We start from the raw sequence: 18800 nt of genomic DNA, 5'->3' as shown, positions 1-18800 counted from the left end.
TGCTCTTGGGGGCAGCTCAAACTATATTACATGGAAGGACAGGATGGAGGTGGTGTTAGATGATAATGGGATGAAGGAGTTCATAGAGGCTGAGGTCCCAAAGCCTACTGATGCTGCTGAAGCTGAAGTTTGGCAAAAGAAGACAGCAAAGTGTCGAAGGATTCTGTTGGAGGGCGTGAAGGTTCACATTGTGTCCAGCCTGCATGGAAAGGCTTCTCCATACTTGATGTGGAAAGCGTTGATAGATCTATTCGAAATCAAGAGCGATCAGAGAAAGTTGGCACTCAAGGATAAACTCAGAAACATTAAATGCGAGAAGGGAGACAGTATGCCCAAGTATCTCACGAAGTTCACACAATGCAGGGATGAGCTGGGAAGTGTGGGGGTGACTGGCGATGATGAGGACTTGGTGAGCTTGGTTCTCCTTGGTCTTCCGAAGAGTTGGTATTCCTATCAGAACTCTGTCAATGGTCGGGAGAAATTGCCAGGATGGGAGAGACTTTCATCAGATCTTGTGCAGGAGGAGATCAGGCGGAATACCAAGGACGGATCTTCATCAAAGGCACCTGATAAGAAAATTGCGCTTTGGCTGCGAAAGCAAAGAAGAGGAAGAACAAGAAAGCTTCTCATTCCGGTGCGAAAGGCAAGAAGCAGGACATGTTCAAGGTGAAGTTCTTTCACTGTCACCAGCACGGACACTGTGCCACTAATTGTTCGCAGAAGAAGAAGAACAAGCAAGCTGCTCGATCTGCAGCAGGAGAGGCCTTAGCCTCGTAGTTTGAGCTTGATTTTTTATTGATTGCATGCTTAGTATCAAGCGTGATGGGATCAGTATGGTTCTTGGACAGTGGTGCATCTTTTCACATGACAGGAGATCGAGATTTGTTTTCTGATCTGGAGGAGAAAGATCTTGGAGTGCACATTGAGATGGGCAATGATGGTAGATATAGTGCAATCAGTATCGGTACCATTTCCTTTGAGAGGGAGTCTGGTAAACCCTTCTTATTGAAGGAAGTGATGCATGTTCTAGGATTGAAGAATATTCTTATCTCTATGGCGATGTTAGACAATAAGGGATATGATATTGTTTTCAGCGAGGGAAAGGCTTTCCTACGCAGCAAGACAACTGGAGAAACCCGGAAGATAGGGGTTCGAGTGAGGAACCTTTATCAGTTGCATGTAGATGGCTGCGCAGCAATGGCATGCAAGGCAAAAGGATTAGTGAGTCGGGATGATGGCGAGTTGTGGCACGGGAGATTGGGTCACCTTCACCATGGAGCCTTGAAGATACTGTAGCAGATCACTACTAGGCTTCCTAAAGGCACTCTTGCACTGTTAGATCAGTGCAAGGGGTGTACTTTGGGAAAGTTTGTGAAAGCCACCTTTCACGAGAACGATAGTCGCGCCACAACAATCCTTGAGAGAATTCACACATACGTGTGTGGACCTTTCTCAGTAGCTTCAACAACAAAACACATCTATTATGTGATCTTTGTTGATGATTTCTCTCGAAAGTGTTGGATCTTCTTCATGCAGAAGAAGAGCGAGACATACTCAAAGTTCTGTGAGTTCAAAGCACTGGTCGAGAAGGAGTCGGGGAAGAAGGTGAAGGCTCTTAGGAGCAATAATGGTGGCGAATACATCTCTGGCGAGTTCAAGGATTTCTGCAGCATAGAAGGGATTCGAAGAGAGCTCATAGCTCCCCATAACCCATAGAAGAACGGGGTTGCTAAGCAGAAGAACAGAACGATCGTGGGTGCTGTTATCACTAAGGTTGTTCCCTTTGACTCCTAAGGGAATACGTCCGAGGTAACCACAAACCAATCTTTGGACTGCAGGTCCTAGCCTACCTGCAGTCAGAGAGGGCTCTCTCTTTATGATTTAGCTTTGTTTAGGGGTGATTTTAGGCTAGATATGAGTGCATGAGTTTGATTTAAGTTTGGTGGGATGGTTAATGCTTCAGATAGAGTTGGCATGTAAAGGATGAGAAATTCAGACCATTGGGCATGGAGTCAATGAATGTGAACTGAACGGTGTGTTTTCTTTGGCAAAAGAGGGGAATACAGAGCAGGATAGCTACACATGGCACAATGTTAAATGCTGGAACAAGGATGAAATGGAGGTCAGGGGATGAGAGGCAATTAAGGATCTCTCATCCAACCAAAGAGGGAGAGTGAATGAATACTATGTAGGAGCAATGAAGGATTCCTAAACAGCATTCAGAAATGAGAGAACTAGCTTAAACATGATCAATAAAGTATTCATATCCATGACTAATTCACAGGAAAACATAGAAAAGTTACAAGAATTGAGGACAGAGGAAATGAAAACAAGTTCTAAACTATTCCTTTTTCTTGCAACTAGATTATGATATATAGATGATACAGATACATATAAACTGATAAACAGAGGGAGGAAAGACTTATTGGACCATGAGTGAGCACGAGAATTCCATATCAAGCTCTTCAACCATTAAGAGCACAACCAGCCATTTCAGATGCAAACATTCCAACATCTTTGATTATAGAAACTTTCAGGCTTACAGCGCAAGTCTAGAATGAGAAAAACAAACAACCAACCAACCAACCCTTTCTACATCACTGAGGGCGGTATATATAGAGAAAATATCCACAAACAACAGATCTGAGACAGATCTCATGAAATAAGTGTCTTAACCTAACCATTTGTTGAAATAAATGCTAAAAATATCTATATGAGCTGTGCTGGAGGTAGCTGCATCAAAATGAGTTAATATGGTGTCCTTGGTGGCTCGGTGCTGGCATTTGGCCATAACTGTGCTTTGGTTTTTGCAGCGTTGCCCTTAGGTGGCCTTAATGCATTAAACTCTGATCTGGTGAGCTTTAAATGGGCCTTTACTGCTTCTTTGACTTGGATGGAGGCCTCTTTATTGTCTATCTGCCTTGGAAATAAAGATTTCCACTAAAAAACATTAACTGATACTCTCTGCCGCAACTTTGATACACTTTAACTTGAATCGGATCACTTTCCTCCCACTGATACTCTTTAACTGTCAAATCACCCCTTTTCTGCTACTTTAATGCAAAAATAACTGCTGCAATGATTTTCGTGGCCTTTGGAATGCTATCAGCGCTTGGCCGATCAAAATAATGCTTAATCTGAAGAAAAACCGCAAAAATGGATGAGGACTACATGCTGATAACTGTGCTGAGGTCGAGGCTGGCTATCTAGAGAAATTTTGGACTGAAGCAACAAAAAATGGCCAAAGAAATGATGTTGGACCCTTTGGCTTTGGAGCGCGTGGGCGCCGAACTGTAAATAATGAAGAAATGGCCTTTCCGCCTTATAAAAGGCAAAAACCATATTATAAAGGAAATTGGTGCATTTTCAAGCGGGAGCGATCAATATTGAAGAAATGGGAAAGAATTAAATCCGGGCTGTTGGATCGCGCGAAGGCAGATCCAACGGCTGTCGCTAAATTGACGATCGGCGGATCGGCGGATCCCAAAACATAAACCTCCGATCAGCGATGAACCCCCGGACCCGAAATGCATTATAGGCTCTTTCTTTATTGAAATCAGGTCTGGCCCATTGGTGAACCCAAATCGGCAGATTTTAATAAAAATGGGTCATCGGACTCGAAATCCCTTCAAAACTGTTTTTAATAGCTTTTCGGGCCCGGAAAAGGAGTGTACAGTACTACCCCTTTTCGAACCCGACACACATTAGGCTCTACTTTATTGTATTTTGGCTCCGAAATATCAGAGCACTCCCTCTTCGTTGTACAAAAGGCCTTTTTGGACCCGAAACCTTTACATGCCACGCTTTATAACTTTTCGGCTCCACCAGTCAGAGCCATATGGGCCGTTGATTTGGGAGCCCGAATGGGCAGCTATGATTACGTCGCAATATGCCATCGGGGAAACCCAGGGGGGTGGGCCTTAACACATATTGCGATAGGGATGTGATATGGCAGAAAAATGTGGGTTTAACGTTAACACGGGGAAATGCGGCAAAACATGGAAAATGCGATAAAGAGGAGTATATGGGGAAATGGGAGGCTTTTCGATAGTGATTGCGATATCACTTTCGGGTGCGATAGCGATATCGCATCGGCGGAAGGGGTCGGGGGAATATATATGTGCACATATGAGTTGCGATATGCCGATTGCGAAATCGCATCGGCGAGGGATGGATCGGAGGTATATAAAAGGGGGCCAATCAATGTCATTGCCACCTCTGACAGCGATATCGTGTTGGAGGGGGGGAAACTTGATCGGAAGCATGTATGATAAATCGGCCAAGGGATATTGTGATCAGAAGGGTTGAATAATGTTAAAGGATGGTTTTTATACATCGGAAGGGGTATTTTATACATGGGATAAGGGTTTTCAATGCATCGGAAGGAGTCTGATAACATTAGAAGGGATTTTTTATGATCGGAGAAGGGAAATATGAGATCAGAGGTGGATTTTTATGCTTTGGAAGGGTTTGTTAGTGCATGGTAAGAGGTCCAATAGCATTTGAAGGGGGTTTTTGTGCCTTGGAAGGAGTCCAAACACCTCAGAGGGGAGATTTTATGAATAAATGATGGCTCTTACTAAGTTTCAGGAAAACTTAGTAATTCCTAAGGGAATATTTATGGTTATATTTCAACCAGAGGGAGGGGATATGTAAATAGGGGGATTTTATACATACTTTAGTGAGGGGAAGGGAGAAATCATGGGATTTACATAACAAAGTTAGAAGTTAATATGGATTTGTGAAGAAAGCCCTAAGTATGAGCAACTTAGGCTTTTAAAGGGGAAATAGGACTTGTAGAAGAAATATCAGCATCCCTAAGCAAAGAAGATCTTTACTTAGGCAAATGATATGAAAGATGATGAAACTAAGAGATGTCAAGTAGATCTTGACCTCTTTAGGGGAAGTTAGTGAATGATTTTGGGGAAAGGAAGAAGGGGAAGTTAGACATGCCTCTCTTGAGCTGCTCCAAGGGAAAATTGGCTCATACTTGTGATCTGAATGGATATAACACTTGAAAACATAAAATGGATCACAATTCCTCATTCTGCCACCACAAAACTACTTACCTAACATTTTTTCTTCTTTTTGGTTTGGGTGCACTTGAACTAGCAAACCCAGCTTTTCAACATTTCTTTTTAGTTGTCCTCCTATCTAAATCTACCCTTATTGCATCCAGGGGCTTAGATTAAGCTATTGAGCACCCTTGCTTCTCTACCTATCTACCAATCTACCAAGATTAAACAGTTTGGTCAGATATTCATTCTCTATCTTCTAAAAACAAGAAATTTAATCCTAGGGAAGCCAAGATTAAGCTGTTTGGCCTTCCCTTAACTGAGAAATCTATCAAAAATGGAACTTTTGAGCATGGAAAAGATGAACATTTTTGGCACTTCCGCTGTCAATCATGAAATATGAAACCTATTGTAATAGGAAGCTAATAGTGGCTCCACTTGGGGATGGCTTTTCCTTGTGAAAAGTCAAGAACAGCAGGTCAGATTGCCTTGACCTTCAATTGTTGTTGTACTTTGAAAACTTCCCTTTGTTGGCTACTTTATTTATATGTATGACAACAGACTTGAAGAGCTTAGGGCCTTCACTTAGGGCTTCAACTGCAGTAAGTTGCTATCCAAACAGAAAAATGAAATCCTACCTACCTACTCTAATCAGCACTTACTTTGCGGGTTAGGTGAAATGAAACAACCAATTCAGCCACTTAAGCATTATAAACATCAATGAGCTTTGTTTCTTGTGCTTGCTGGTGCTTGAAATGAAGATCTTGCCATCAGATATCGCTTTGTTAATCTTTGAGAAGATTAGGAAACTGCTGACCTCCTTTGCTGAATCTAAACACTGTACAAGAGGGTCCTGCAAAATATATACATGATTCTTGGGCGGAATTAAACAACTGTACAAGGTTTAGGATTGTTATCATGCCTTGGAATTTGGAAATCAACAACATCTTGATAATGAGCCTTGCAGCCTGCTAATGGAGAAGAGCACTGATTTATTCCATCACTCAGCCTGTCAGCTGATGGATCATACAACACATGGAATGATACTTGCATTTTGTTACATACAGGCTCAGATGGAACATGACAAATCTTCACTGGCTACTCCTCTCTTTCTTTAAATAGCTTAGATGACTGAAAACAAAGCGGCCGGGAAGGAACATGGATCTTTTAATCATCAGCAGCTGCTTCCGAGTCTTCTTCTTCAATCTGACATTCAGTGGCACTTTGGGGCTACAAATTTAGAGGTAATGCATCAAGAGCAAGGATTTGACTCTCCTCTAGATGGTCAGTATCAAAGCACGCTGACAATTGATTATTAATTGCATGATAATTCTCCCTAATAAACTGAAAAGATTCGAAACAAAAAGGTAAAGTTCCTTCGCTGAGATCAAAGTTTTCTGCATTCTCCTCCTCCTCTTCATAGGTGAAATGAGCAAGCCGATCACTGATTTCAGGCTGTTGATCCTGAACTTTTCTTTCTCCCAAAATAGCATCTGATTCCTCTATAAGTCTGATATGGATTTGAGGAGCATATTCATCATCATATTGATCATATTTGGGCAAACAACTGAAAGAAGAAAAGCTACCATATTCACATAGTATATCAGGATATTGCTCCTTCACATATGGCTATATGAATATGTAATCTGATTTGTGGTAGGTTTGTTTGTGAATATCACTACTTTCCTTTTGCAAAACAGATGTGTTCTGGTGCTCTAGACATTCAACTTTCATAGTGATCTGCTACATCCTTTCTTCTGCTTCTTTTAAAAAATAAATAAGCTTTTCTTCTTGCTCTGCCTTGCGTTGTTTTTCCCTTATCTTCAGATTTGCCTCCACATCCACAGCCATGTCTTGCATCTGTTTCATGGTGGACGGGCCTCTTTCTCTCAAACGAAATTCAATTTCTACATCAAAAGCTCTTGGATAATGCAATAGAGCTAAATCAGGAGGAGGTCTTATATTCAATGGCATAGAATGATAAACTTGATTGAACCAGTCAGAAAATTGCTGAACAGATTCATTAGAAAGTGTTTTTAATTGATCATATTCTTCTATGAGCATGAGGAAATTGACTTTGATCATCCATCTATCAAGGAAGAGTTTGAATAATTGCTCAAGATTAGAGATGCTAGCCTCAGGCAATGCTTTAAACCAAGTCCTAACTTTGCTTTGCAAAGAAAGGGCAAACAGCCTAATACTAACATCCTCATCTTCTACTTCAAAAATGTTAAGATAATCTTCAAAAGCCTGGATATGCTTTTGAGCAGTAACACCATTCTCTCCATCAAATCTTGGGAGATACTCAGGATGATCTTTAGGCAAAGGATTGAGCACGGGAGGCAAAATGAGAGGCTTATATCTATCAGGAACTTTACGAGGCACGGGAGTATGTACAAGGATTGGAAGATTGGGCTCGATTTTTGGTTCCTCCTTAGTTGTATGATGATCTTCAACAACGTTGGAAGACTGTTGCTCTAATGTGCAAGGAGGCTTTTCAACAACATTTTCCAAAGGAAAAACATAAAAATCTGATCTAAAATCATCTTTAAAATACAATATACATTGCAAAATTTTATGGAAGAGAAAGAACATAATCTGTTGGATAATAATACAGGTCAAAAGCCTCATCTTCTCATACAGTTCTTTCGGGTTCATTTCTCCAGTGGAGTCTTTATTATGAGGATGATGTGGAGTCGCCAGGTGGATGAATTAACTTTGAAGGGTTTGATCTCTGTCCACCAACACAGACCAGAGTTAAATATGAAATAAACTTGAAGAAAAAGGGGAATTTTCTTCAGGAAACAAAATATTTTGAGATTTTTTGAGATTTTTTTTTTTTTTTGGGGATTTTTCAAAACAAGTTTAAGACTTATTCGAAAGGCAAACTGATAAAAAATGGGGATTTACAGCAACAAACAAATGGTTCGATCCCCAGTGGAGTCGCCAATATGTTATCACTCATGTTGTTCCCTTTGACTCCTAAGGGAATACGGCCGAGGTAACCACAAACCAATCTTTGGACTGCAGGTCCTAGCCTACCTGCAATCAGAGAGGGCTCTCTCTTTATGATTTAGCTTTGTTTAGGGGTGATTTTAGGCTAGATATGAGTGCATGAGTTTGATTTAAGTTTGGTGGGATGGTTGATGCTTCAGACAGAGTTGGCATGCAAAGGATGAGAAATTCAGACCATTGGGCATGGAGTCAATGAATGTGAACTGAAGGGTGTGTTTTCTTTGGCAGAAGAGGGGAATACTGAGTAGGATAGCTACACATGGCACAATGTTAAATGCTGGAACAAGGATGAAATGGAGGTCAGGGGATGAGAGGCAATTAAGGATCTCTCATCCAGCCAAAGAGGGAAAGTGAATGAATACTATGTAGGAGCAATGAAGGATTCCTAAACAGCATTCAGAACTGAGAGAACTAGCTTAAACATGATCAATAAAGTATTCATATCCATGACTAATTCAGAGGAAAACATAGAAAAGTTACAAGAATTGAGGACAGAGGGCATGAAAACAAGTTCTGAACTATTCCTTTTTCTTGCAAGTTAGATTATGATATATAGATGATACAGATACATATAAACTGATAAACAGAGGGAGGAAAGACTTATTGGACCATGAGTGAGAACGAGAATCCCATATCAAGCTCTTCATCCATTAAGAGCACAACCAGCCATTTCAGATACAAACATTGAAGCATCTTTGATTATAGAAACTTTCAGGCTTACAACGCAAGTCTAGAATGAGAAAAACAAACAACCACCCAACCAACCCTTTCTACATCACTGAGGGCGGTATATATAGAGAAAATATCTACAAACAACATATCTGAGACAGATCTCATGAAATAAATGTCTTAACCTTGCCATCTACTGAAATAAATGCTAAAAATATCTATATGAGCTGCGCTGGAGGCAGCTGCATCAAAATGAGTTAATATGGTGTCCTTGGTGGCTCGGTGCTGGCATTTGGCCATAACTGTGTTTTGGTTTCTGCAGCACTACCCTTAGGTGGCCTTAATGCATTAAACTCTGATCTGGTGAGCTTTAAATGGGCCTTTACTGCTTCTTTGACTTGGATGGAGGCCTCTTTATTGTCTATCTGCCTTGCAAATAAAGATTTCCACTAAAAAACATTAATTGATACTCTCTGCTGCAACTCTGATACACTTTAACTTGAATCAGGCCACTTTCCTCCCACTGATACTCTTTAACTATCAAATCGCCCCTTTTCTGCTACTTTAATGCAAAAATAACTGCTGCAATGATTTTCGTGGCCTTTGGAATGCTATCGGCGCTTGGCCGATCAAAATGATGCTTAATCTGAAGAAAAACCGCAAAAATGGAGGAGGACCGCATGGTGATAACTGTTCTAAGGCCGCGGCTGGCTATCCGAAGCAATTTTGGACTGAAGCGAAAAAAAATGGCTGAAGAAATGATGTTGGACCCTTTGGCTTTGGAGCGCGCGGGCACTGAACTGTAAATAATGAAGAAATGGCCTTTCCGCCTTATAAAAGGCAAAAACCAGATTAAAAAGGAAATTGACGCATTTTCAAGCGGGAACGACCAATATTGAAGAAATGGGAAAGAATTAAATCCGGGCCATTGGATCGCGCGAAGGCAGATCCAATGGCTGTCGCTAAATCGGCGATCGGCGGATCCCAAAACATAAACCTCCGATGAGCGATGAACCCCCAGATCCGAAATGCATTATAGGCTCTTTCTTTATTGAAATCGGGTCTGGCCCATCGGCGAACCCAAATTGGTGGATTTTAATAAAAATGGGTCGTTAGACCCGAAATCCCTTCAAAACTGTTCTTAATAGCTGTTCGGGCCCGAGAAAGGAGTGTATAGTACTACCCCTTTTCGGACCCGACACACATTAGGCTCTGCTTATTGTATTTCGGCTCCGAAATATCGGAGCACTCCGTCTTCATTGTACAAAAGGCCTTTTCGGACTCGAAATCTTTACATGCCGCGCTTTATAACTTTTCGGCTCCGCCAGTCGGAGCCATATGGGCCGTTGATCTGGGGGCCTGAATGGGCGGCTATGATTACGTCGCAATATGCCATCGGGGAAACCCAGGGGGGCGGGCCTTAACACATATTGCGATAGTGATGCGATATGGCGGAAAAATGCGGGTTTAACGTTAACACGGGGAAATGCGGAAAAACATGGAAAATGCGATAAAGAGGAGTATATGGGGAAATGGGAGGCTTTGCGATAGCGATTGTGATATCACTTTCAGGTGCGATAGCGATATCGCATCGGCGGAAGGGGTCGGGGGCATATATATGTGCACATATGAGTTGCGATACGTTGATTTCGAAATCGCATCGACGAGGGATGGATGGGAGGTATATAAAAGTGGGCCAATCAATGTCATTGCCACCTCTGACAGCGATATCGCGTCAGGGTGGGGGGGGGGGGAACTTGATCGGAAGCATTTATGATAAATCGGCCAAGGGATATTACGATCGGAAGGGTTGAATAATGTTAAAGGATGGTTTTTATACATTGGAAGGGGTATTTCATACATGGGATAAGGGTTTTCAATGCATTGGAAGGAGTCTGATAGCATTAGAAAGGATTTTTTATGGTCGGAGAAGGGAAATATGAGATCGGAGGTGGATTTTTATGGTTTGGAAGGGTTTGTTAATGCATCGGAAGGGGTCCGATAGCATTTGAAGGGGGTTTTTGTGCCTTGGAAGGAGTCCAAACACCTCGGAGGGGAGATTTTATGAAGAAATGATGGCTCTTACTAAGTTTCAGGCAAACTTAGTAATTCCTAAGGGAATATTTATGGTTATATTTCAACTAGCGGGAGGGGATATGTAAATAGGGGGATTTCATACATACTTTAGTGAGGGGAAGGGAGAAATCATGGGATTTACATAATAAAGTTAGAAGTTAATACGGATTTATGAAGAAAGCGCTAAGTATGAGCAACTTAGGCTTTTAAAGGGGAAATAGGACTTGTAGAAGAAATATAAGCATTCTTAAGCAAAGCAGATCTTTACTTAGGCAAATGATATGAAAGATGATGAAGCTAAGAAATGTCAAGCAGATCTTGACCTCTTTAGGGGAAGTTAGTGAATGATTTTGGGGAAAGGAAGAAGGGGAAGTTAGACATGCCTTGCTTGAGCTGCAACAAGGGAAAATTGCCTCATACTTCTGATCTGAATGGATATAACACTTGAAAACATAAAATGGATCACAATTCCTCATTCTGCCACCACAAAACTACTTACCTAACATTTTTTCTTCTTTTTGGTTTGGGTGCACTTGAACTAGCAAATCCAGCTTTTCAACTTTTCTTTTTGTCTATCCTCCTATCTAAATCTGCCCTTATTGCATCCAGGGGCTCAGATTAAGCTGTTGAGCGCCCTTGTTTCTCTACCTATCTACCAATCTGCCAAGATTAAACAGTTTGGTCAGATCTTTATTCTCTATCTTCTAAAAACAAGAAATTTAAACCTAGGGAAGCCAAGATTAAGCTGTTTGGCCTTCCCTTAACTGAGAAATCTTTCAAAAATGGAACTTTTGCAGCATGGAAAATATGAACATTTTTGGCACTTCCACTGTCAATCATGAAATATGAAACCTATTGTAATAGGAGGCTAACAGGTGCTACATGGGCGATGTTGCATGATCAGGGCCTACCCCTTCACTTGTGGGCAGAAGCATGCAATACTGCAGTATATGTGTAGAACCGTTGCCCTCACAGGATACTTGGCATGAGTATACCCGAGGAGGCTTATTCTGGTAAGAAGCCTGATCTTTCTCATTTGAGGATTTTTGGTGCTAACGTTTACATGCATGTGACGAAGGATGCCAGGAAGAAGTTGGAGCCAACTACAGAGGCTGGGATATTTGTGGGGTACACTGATATGCCCCACAACTATCGTGTGTATTTGCCATACAGTGGCAAGACTGTTGTGCGATGGGATATAAAATTTCAGGAGGAGAAAGCCATGAAGTGTTCTCTTGAGAGGGATCCACACTTGCATGCAGATGAGGAGCTATTAGTTCCTAAGGATGAGCTTCAGGATGTGGATCAGCCACAAGACGAAGTTCATGGAGTGGAAGATACCACTCATGCATCACCAACCATCGGAGGGCGAAAGCGCTTGACAGAAGCTGAGCGACTGGCTCAAGATGCAGAGAAGGTTTTAGGACCACCTACAGCTCAACGTAGACAGAGATAGTCATCTAATCGGTACACTGGATACATGGCTCTTGTGAGCAAATGTGTTCTGACTAAGCCATCCTCTTTCAAGGAAGCTGTGGAGGATCCCACATGGGTAGATGCCATCGTGGAAGAATATGATTCAATTGTCAGAAACAGTGCATGGGAGATTGTCCCAAGACCGGAAGGGAAATCAGTGGTGGGTTCGAGATGGATCTACAAAGTTAAGCAGGAAGCTGACAGGAGTGTGGAGAAGTACAAGGCAAGATTTTTTTTCCGAGGCTTTTCACAGATAGAGGGGATCGATTATGAGGAGACCTTTTCACCTGTCGCAAGGTATTCTTCCATACGGACGATTCTTGCTCTCTCAGTGCAGATGGGGTGGCACATTCATCAGATGGATGTGAAGACTGCGTTCCTCAATGGAGTCATTGAGGAGGAGGTGTACATAGATCAGCCCAAAGGTTTTGAGATCTTCAGCAGCGAGTTGCATGTGTGCAGGCTCAAGAGAGTGTTGTATGGGTTGAAACAATCACCATGTGCTTGGTACACACGAATAGACAATTATTTCACCAGACTTGGATTCTCCAAGAGCGAGGAGGATCCTAACCTATACCAGATTATGGTGGAGGGTAAGTTGCTTATCATTGTACTTTATGTAGATGATTTCATTCTATCAGGTGATGAGCTGTTGATACTTTCATGTAAGGATGATCTTGCTAAGGAGTTTGAGATGAAGGACTTGGGCCTCCTTCATTATTTCCTGGGATTGGAAATCTGGCAACGTAGTGATGGACTATTTGTTTCTCAGGGTAAGTATGCTCAGGAGATACTGGAGAAGTTCAACTGCATGGCTACAAGCCTGTTGATACTCCTCTTCCTGGAGGTTGAAGGAAGGAGGATGCTACTTCGGCGGAAGTAGTGGATGCCACTATTTATCGACAGTTGGTGGGGTTGCTTATGTATCTGGTCAATACATGACCCGATATATGTTATGCTGTTAACCAGCTTTCACAAGCTATGGTTAAGCCAACCAAGCTCTTCTGGAAGGCAGGCAAGCATCTATTGCGTTATCTCAGAGGCACATCGGGATATGGATTGTGGTACAGACAGGAGGATGAGGTGAAGCTATGTGGCTTTACGGATGCAGATTGGGCAGGGAGCCCAACGGACAGAAAGAGCACATCAGGAGGGGTCTTTAGTATCGGGTTGATAGTAGTTTTTTGGTACAGTAGGAAGCAGAGATCCGTGGCACTCATTTTAGTATAGGCCGAGTATATGGCAGCGAGTTTGGCTGCATGCGGGGCTATATGGATGAGGAAGATGCTGGTTGGGTTGTTCGGTTCTTACTTGGAGCCTACTGTGATTTACTGTGATAACCAGAGTTGCATTAAACTCTCAGCTAATCCATTATTTCAAGATAGATCTAAGAACATTGACATCAGGTACCATCATATCAGAGATTGTGTGCAACGTAGAATCATGTTACTTTCATACATTCCAACAGAAGATCAGGATGTTAATATCTTGACGAAGGCGCTCACTAGGAGCAAATTTGAATACCACTAAGGCAGGATAGGGGTTACTGATAATCCATATCTTGTTGAGAGGGAGTGTTGAGAATGCAACAAGATGATGGAGCTTAGTGGAAAGAAGTCGCCTTCACTAAGTGGGCCCGCAGGCTATTTTTGGCGCAAAGTCTATTTTTAGACTATGTCTATTTTTAGACATGTGGATCACGGTCTATGAGTTGCAGGATGCTGTTTGTGGATGATTGGTCATGTTGGTAAAAATAGATGGACTTCTATTTTTAGACATATGGGTGGTTTCTATTTTTAGACTGTTGGGCTAAAAATAGAATAGTCGAATATTATTGTCTCATAATAATATTTGTACTATAAACATTATCTTATCTTCTTCGAGCACTTCAGTTTGAGCTACAGATGTGGCACATGCAGCTGTTAGAAGGAAATACGCTTTCTTTGTGGGTCATTTGAGCTATTGCATGCAGGACTTCAGTTAGAACTCATGTGGTTGAGTTTGGTGGAGTTGATTGAGGAGTTGATGGAGTTGTGTTCAGTTTGACTTGGTTGAACTAGTTGTATTCTAGTCTAACTAAAGAATACACTAGTGATGAGTTGTGTGAATTAATTATTAATTAATTCACTAATTATTAACTCATAAAGCAACTAAAGAATACATCAGTTAACTCATTGCATGTACAGTTCAGTGGAGACAGGTGTTAGAGGTTGAGATGGCTATCAGTTGTGACTATATTTGTGCATGATATTTGCCCATTCATGGATGGAGATTTCCCATGAGGCTTGCATAGTATAACCAAAGGAATTCGATTTCACAGAGTGATTGATTCTCTTGTAGGATTGCATAGTGGAGGTAGGCAAAGCAGTGGAGGAGATTTGAGTTGTGATTGATTCAGATCTGAGCTAGTTTTGTGTGTAATAGGTGGAGATAATACTGAGTACTTGTGAGGAGTATTGTACTATGTATTGTTACATGTTCTCTATCATTATAATATACAGATAGTGTGGGGTTTTTAGTTGTATGATTTCCTCGGGTTACATATTGTGTTAATGTGTGCATGCAATTGATGTTTCATTGTTTTTGATGTTGCTAAATTGATGATCAACGTAGAGGAGATTATGTATTGTGAATGTATTCTTCAATAGTGTATAATCAGGATAATCTCTGTGAATAAGTGTTTAATTATTCAAAATTTCTACATTCCTTTCCTTGAATAATACCTTTCTTCTCTTGTCCTTGAGCTACTCCCTTAGTTGTGATGCCTCAATCAAACATCCAAATGAATAGTTGAAGGATTAATCCTCTAAGTTTCAATGATTAAATTTTTCATGATCTTCATGTGCCCCTTTCAATTACGTAATGGTTTCAACTCATGTGATAACTAACTTAGCTATCCATTTGAAAAAATCATGATCAACGAAAGATAGGCTTCTCATTGAAATATACCATTGACTCACTTAGTACTACTAACAAGGCCTCCTAATATATAACTAATCCATGTCAATTCAATTAACTAAAATATTATATCCCATTTTCTAGTGAACTCATGATGATTCTTAGCCAAATGATGCAAAATTCAATTGAGCTAACTCATTGAATTGGATATTTTTATTTATCTAAAATGTTTCATCAAATTCAAATATTTAAATTTTTATACCTGAGGATGGTGGAATAAAATAAAAAATTATACTTATTTGATAAATAGGCTGATAAGGGGATGGAACCATCCTCAAATTAGTGTATAGATGTTGTTGAGGAGGTTCTTAGTGAAGTGCTTAATGATCCTAATTATTTTGACGATGATGAGTTGTAAATGTCTTCTAACCCAGTCATAACACTCAATAAACTTCTGGTTAGAATGAATAAAGAACTTTCTCTTTTGATTCACATTAGTAATAAATTCCTAATATTAAACGTAGGATCAAGATGTTCAACCAACATCTTTGGAGATATCTGGTAAAAACCATATTTTAAAGTGGTATTTTTATGTCATGAGTTCAATTATGAATGGTTTTTTTCTAACTTTTACATTGTCTAATCAAAAAACCATTTTCTTTCTTATATAGTATTTTTTTGCAAAGATCACACCACAATGTACATACACCACAGGGCAGCTAGAAGAGGATCATAGGGCGTCCATTCCAACAGTTTCGACTAGTGCACAAGGTAAATAAAACTCTATTACTATTTTTATTAAAGAATAATAACGAAAAATATCATTTTAACATTTCTTTCTTGTTACATCTAATGAACCACCTCTCTTGCAGCAACCTCAACAACATAACGAGTACACCATGAAGCCATCAAAAATAAAGAAAAAGAAAAATAAATAATTTTACTAGTTATATCATTAAAAATATCATGTACAATATTATGAAAACATATTTTTTATGATAAAAAAAATTTAGATGAAGTATTTTGTGTATATGATTAATGAATGAATAAATGAATGTTATATGTTAATGAAAGTTTTCTACATGTTTCTTTACGTACATGACCTTGTTTCATATTATGTAAATGTATTTTTTTATGATAAAATTTATTGAGATGAAATATTTTGTGGATTTATGAATGAATGAAAGAATGAATCTTTGATATTTGTTTTTTCATGTATCTTAATTTCTTGCCTTTAGCTATTTCCTATATAGTAGATACATTGGGTATTGAGGAATTGAGAGTGATGTGAGGTGGGGAGGGACCATGAGAGCTTCCAAATTCACATGGTTGGCCTATTTAGTAGAAAATAAATTAGGATTTCGATAATCTTGGAGAAAACACCCTCAATCCAAAAGAGAAACAAAAAAGTCAATGTTAACTTCGTTGTTGCTTCATCTAGTGGAGGGAGGTTTTATCCAAGATTAAACTACTCCAACAATATATTCTTGAAATCAAGAGGAGCTCATTCAAATATTCAAGAACACAAGTCATCTTAATAATTATCTATTCATGCAATTAGATTTAATATTTGGTCAATTTTAATCTAAATTTTCCTCATTGGTCTCATGAATATGTGTAGGAAAAGTAGTATCAATTCAGATGTTGAAGTGGAATAGTTATCTAAAGAAATGGTTGAAAATGGTAAGGGTTTAGGTGAGAAAACAAAATTTGTTTGATATTTGTGTTGCATGTCTTGTCCAAATGGGAGTTGCATAAATGTTTGTAAGAGAAAAAAATTATTTTCCATGAAAATATGCATGTAGTATTTCTCCTTCTATGACCATTGTGTTTGTATTTGAGTAAAAGATCATAAACTTCCATTTTCCATTCAAGGAAGTAGGAGAAACGCTTACTCTATTAATTGGGAATAGGGCACAAGTATTATTTTCATTCTATTTTACTAATTATTTATCTTATCTAGCTTCTCATCCTTCCTTTGTTTTGTAGGTACTTTCATTCAAATATCCAAATTTAAAAGATTAACTAGCATTGGAGTCATATATGTGAAAAAAACGTATCGCAGTACTGCTCAACTTTAACCCACCAAGCAATTGGCTATTAGGTGTGTGATTTACTTTTGTGTTGCATTTGATTCCAAGAAATCTATTGATTGATCTTCCGAATAAGAATCTTTACGATTCAAAATACTAAACATAAGATAGTAGTAAAAGGCAAATTTAAAATAATTTTAATGAAAAAAATTGTTGCACATCTTATAGTTTTATACATACCTGGAGTTTCTCCTCTAACACACCTTGTATAGTTCCATTTATCAACGTGTTCCCTATTAATTTCAACCTTTATGCCTGCAATGCTTATCGAAAAGTAAAAAATATGTGATACTAAAAGCATGATGTTAATTTTGTATATATAGGGTTTCTAAGCAATAATGGAGGATGAAACCCTAGGGTTAATAAATGCCAAATCTAGGACTAGGTACATTATGTCATAAACAACATAATATTCTCATCTAATCATACTTGACATATACCCTAGCCATAAAATCTATAAAAACATTCTTGTCATCTTGTGCCACTTACACAGGTTGGTGAATTCTATCTTGATCAATGGTGACTATAGCTTTGAAGATCATATGGATGTGCCTTTAAGAGATTCGATCCAAGGTCTCTTTTTCTTAGAATTATAATAGGAGGCTCACCTCCCTTTTCAAGATGACTAATGCTTGAATTTATATCCTTTTGAAGTGTCTTTATACCCAGAACAAGAGGATATCTATACTTGTTTTTTATAAAACTAAAATTAATCCTTCTAGATTTCCAATTAGGCCATTATCCTAGATTTGATTTGAGACCAATGAGAGAATTGATCCACACTTGAAATATGACAGTCTAAACAAGCAACGTGCTCATAATTTTGATGTCTTGATGAACAAGTGTAGTGTATGGTTTTTGGTTTTCTTTCAACAAAACTTAAGCTCAAAATGAGGTCATCAATACCATCGATCTTGAATCTCTTTTATTTATAGGTGTATCCTCTTTCAATAACACTTTCAACACCCTTTGAAAAGATGACAAAGGAAAAAAATTCAGGGCTTCTAAAACAGAGTCATGCAAATGCCTTTCAACCTAAGACTATGATCAGTCAAAACTTGTCTAGAACAACGACTTGATAGACAAATTTTGAAGACTTTAGTTCTTGTAAAACTACCTCATACATTCACTTACGTTGTCAATATGCTTGGGATTTCTTGAGCTCATTAAATATCATTTTGGTCTATCAAGATCAGAGTCCTTAAGCTCTTGCTCTTCTTGAGTAATTCTAAGGTTATGTCATAAAGAAGAGGGCTAGTAGAATGAGCATAGACCTTCACTTTCTTGTTTGATATGTTCGGTCTAGGGAAAGAATGTCTTATAGCTATTCAGTCATCAATAAAAGTGATTATATCTCTCTAAAACAATTTTCTACTTTCTTTGTATACTATCACTTTATCTCTACAATTAGGGCTAATAAATATGCCCATATTTTTTTTCTTCTTTCCTTCACAAATTTGGACTAGGGAATTCACTCTTATTGGGATGAGATGGTGCCAAGTTGATCGTCTTTTCTTCTTTCACTTCAAAACCTAGCTCTGCTACCATGTGAGAAATT

Source organism: Pinus tabuliformis, chromosome 4_1 (genome assembly GCF_031772625.1).
Source record: "Pinus tabuliformis cultivar Carrire ecotype Pingquan chromosome 4_1, CPIR1, whole genome shotgun sequence".
NCBI classification, from domain to species: Eukaryota; Viridiplantae; Streptophyta; class Pinopsida; order Pinales; family Pinaceae; genus Pinus; species Pinus tabuliformis.
The sequence above is the reverse complement of the archived record's forward strand: the minus strand, read 5'-3'. Positions refer to the sequence as shown.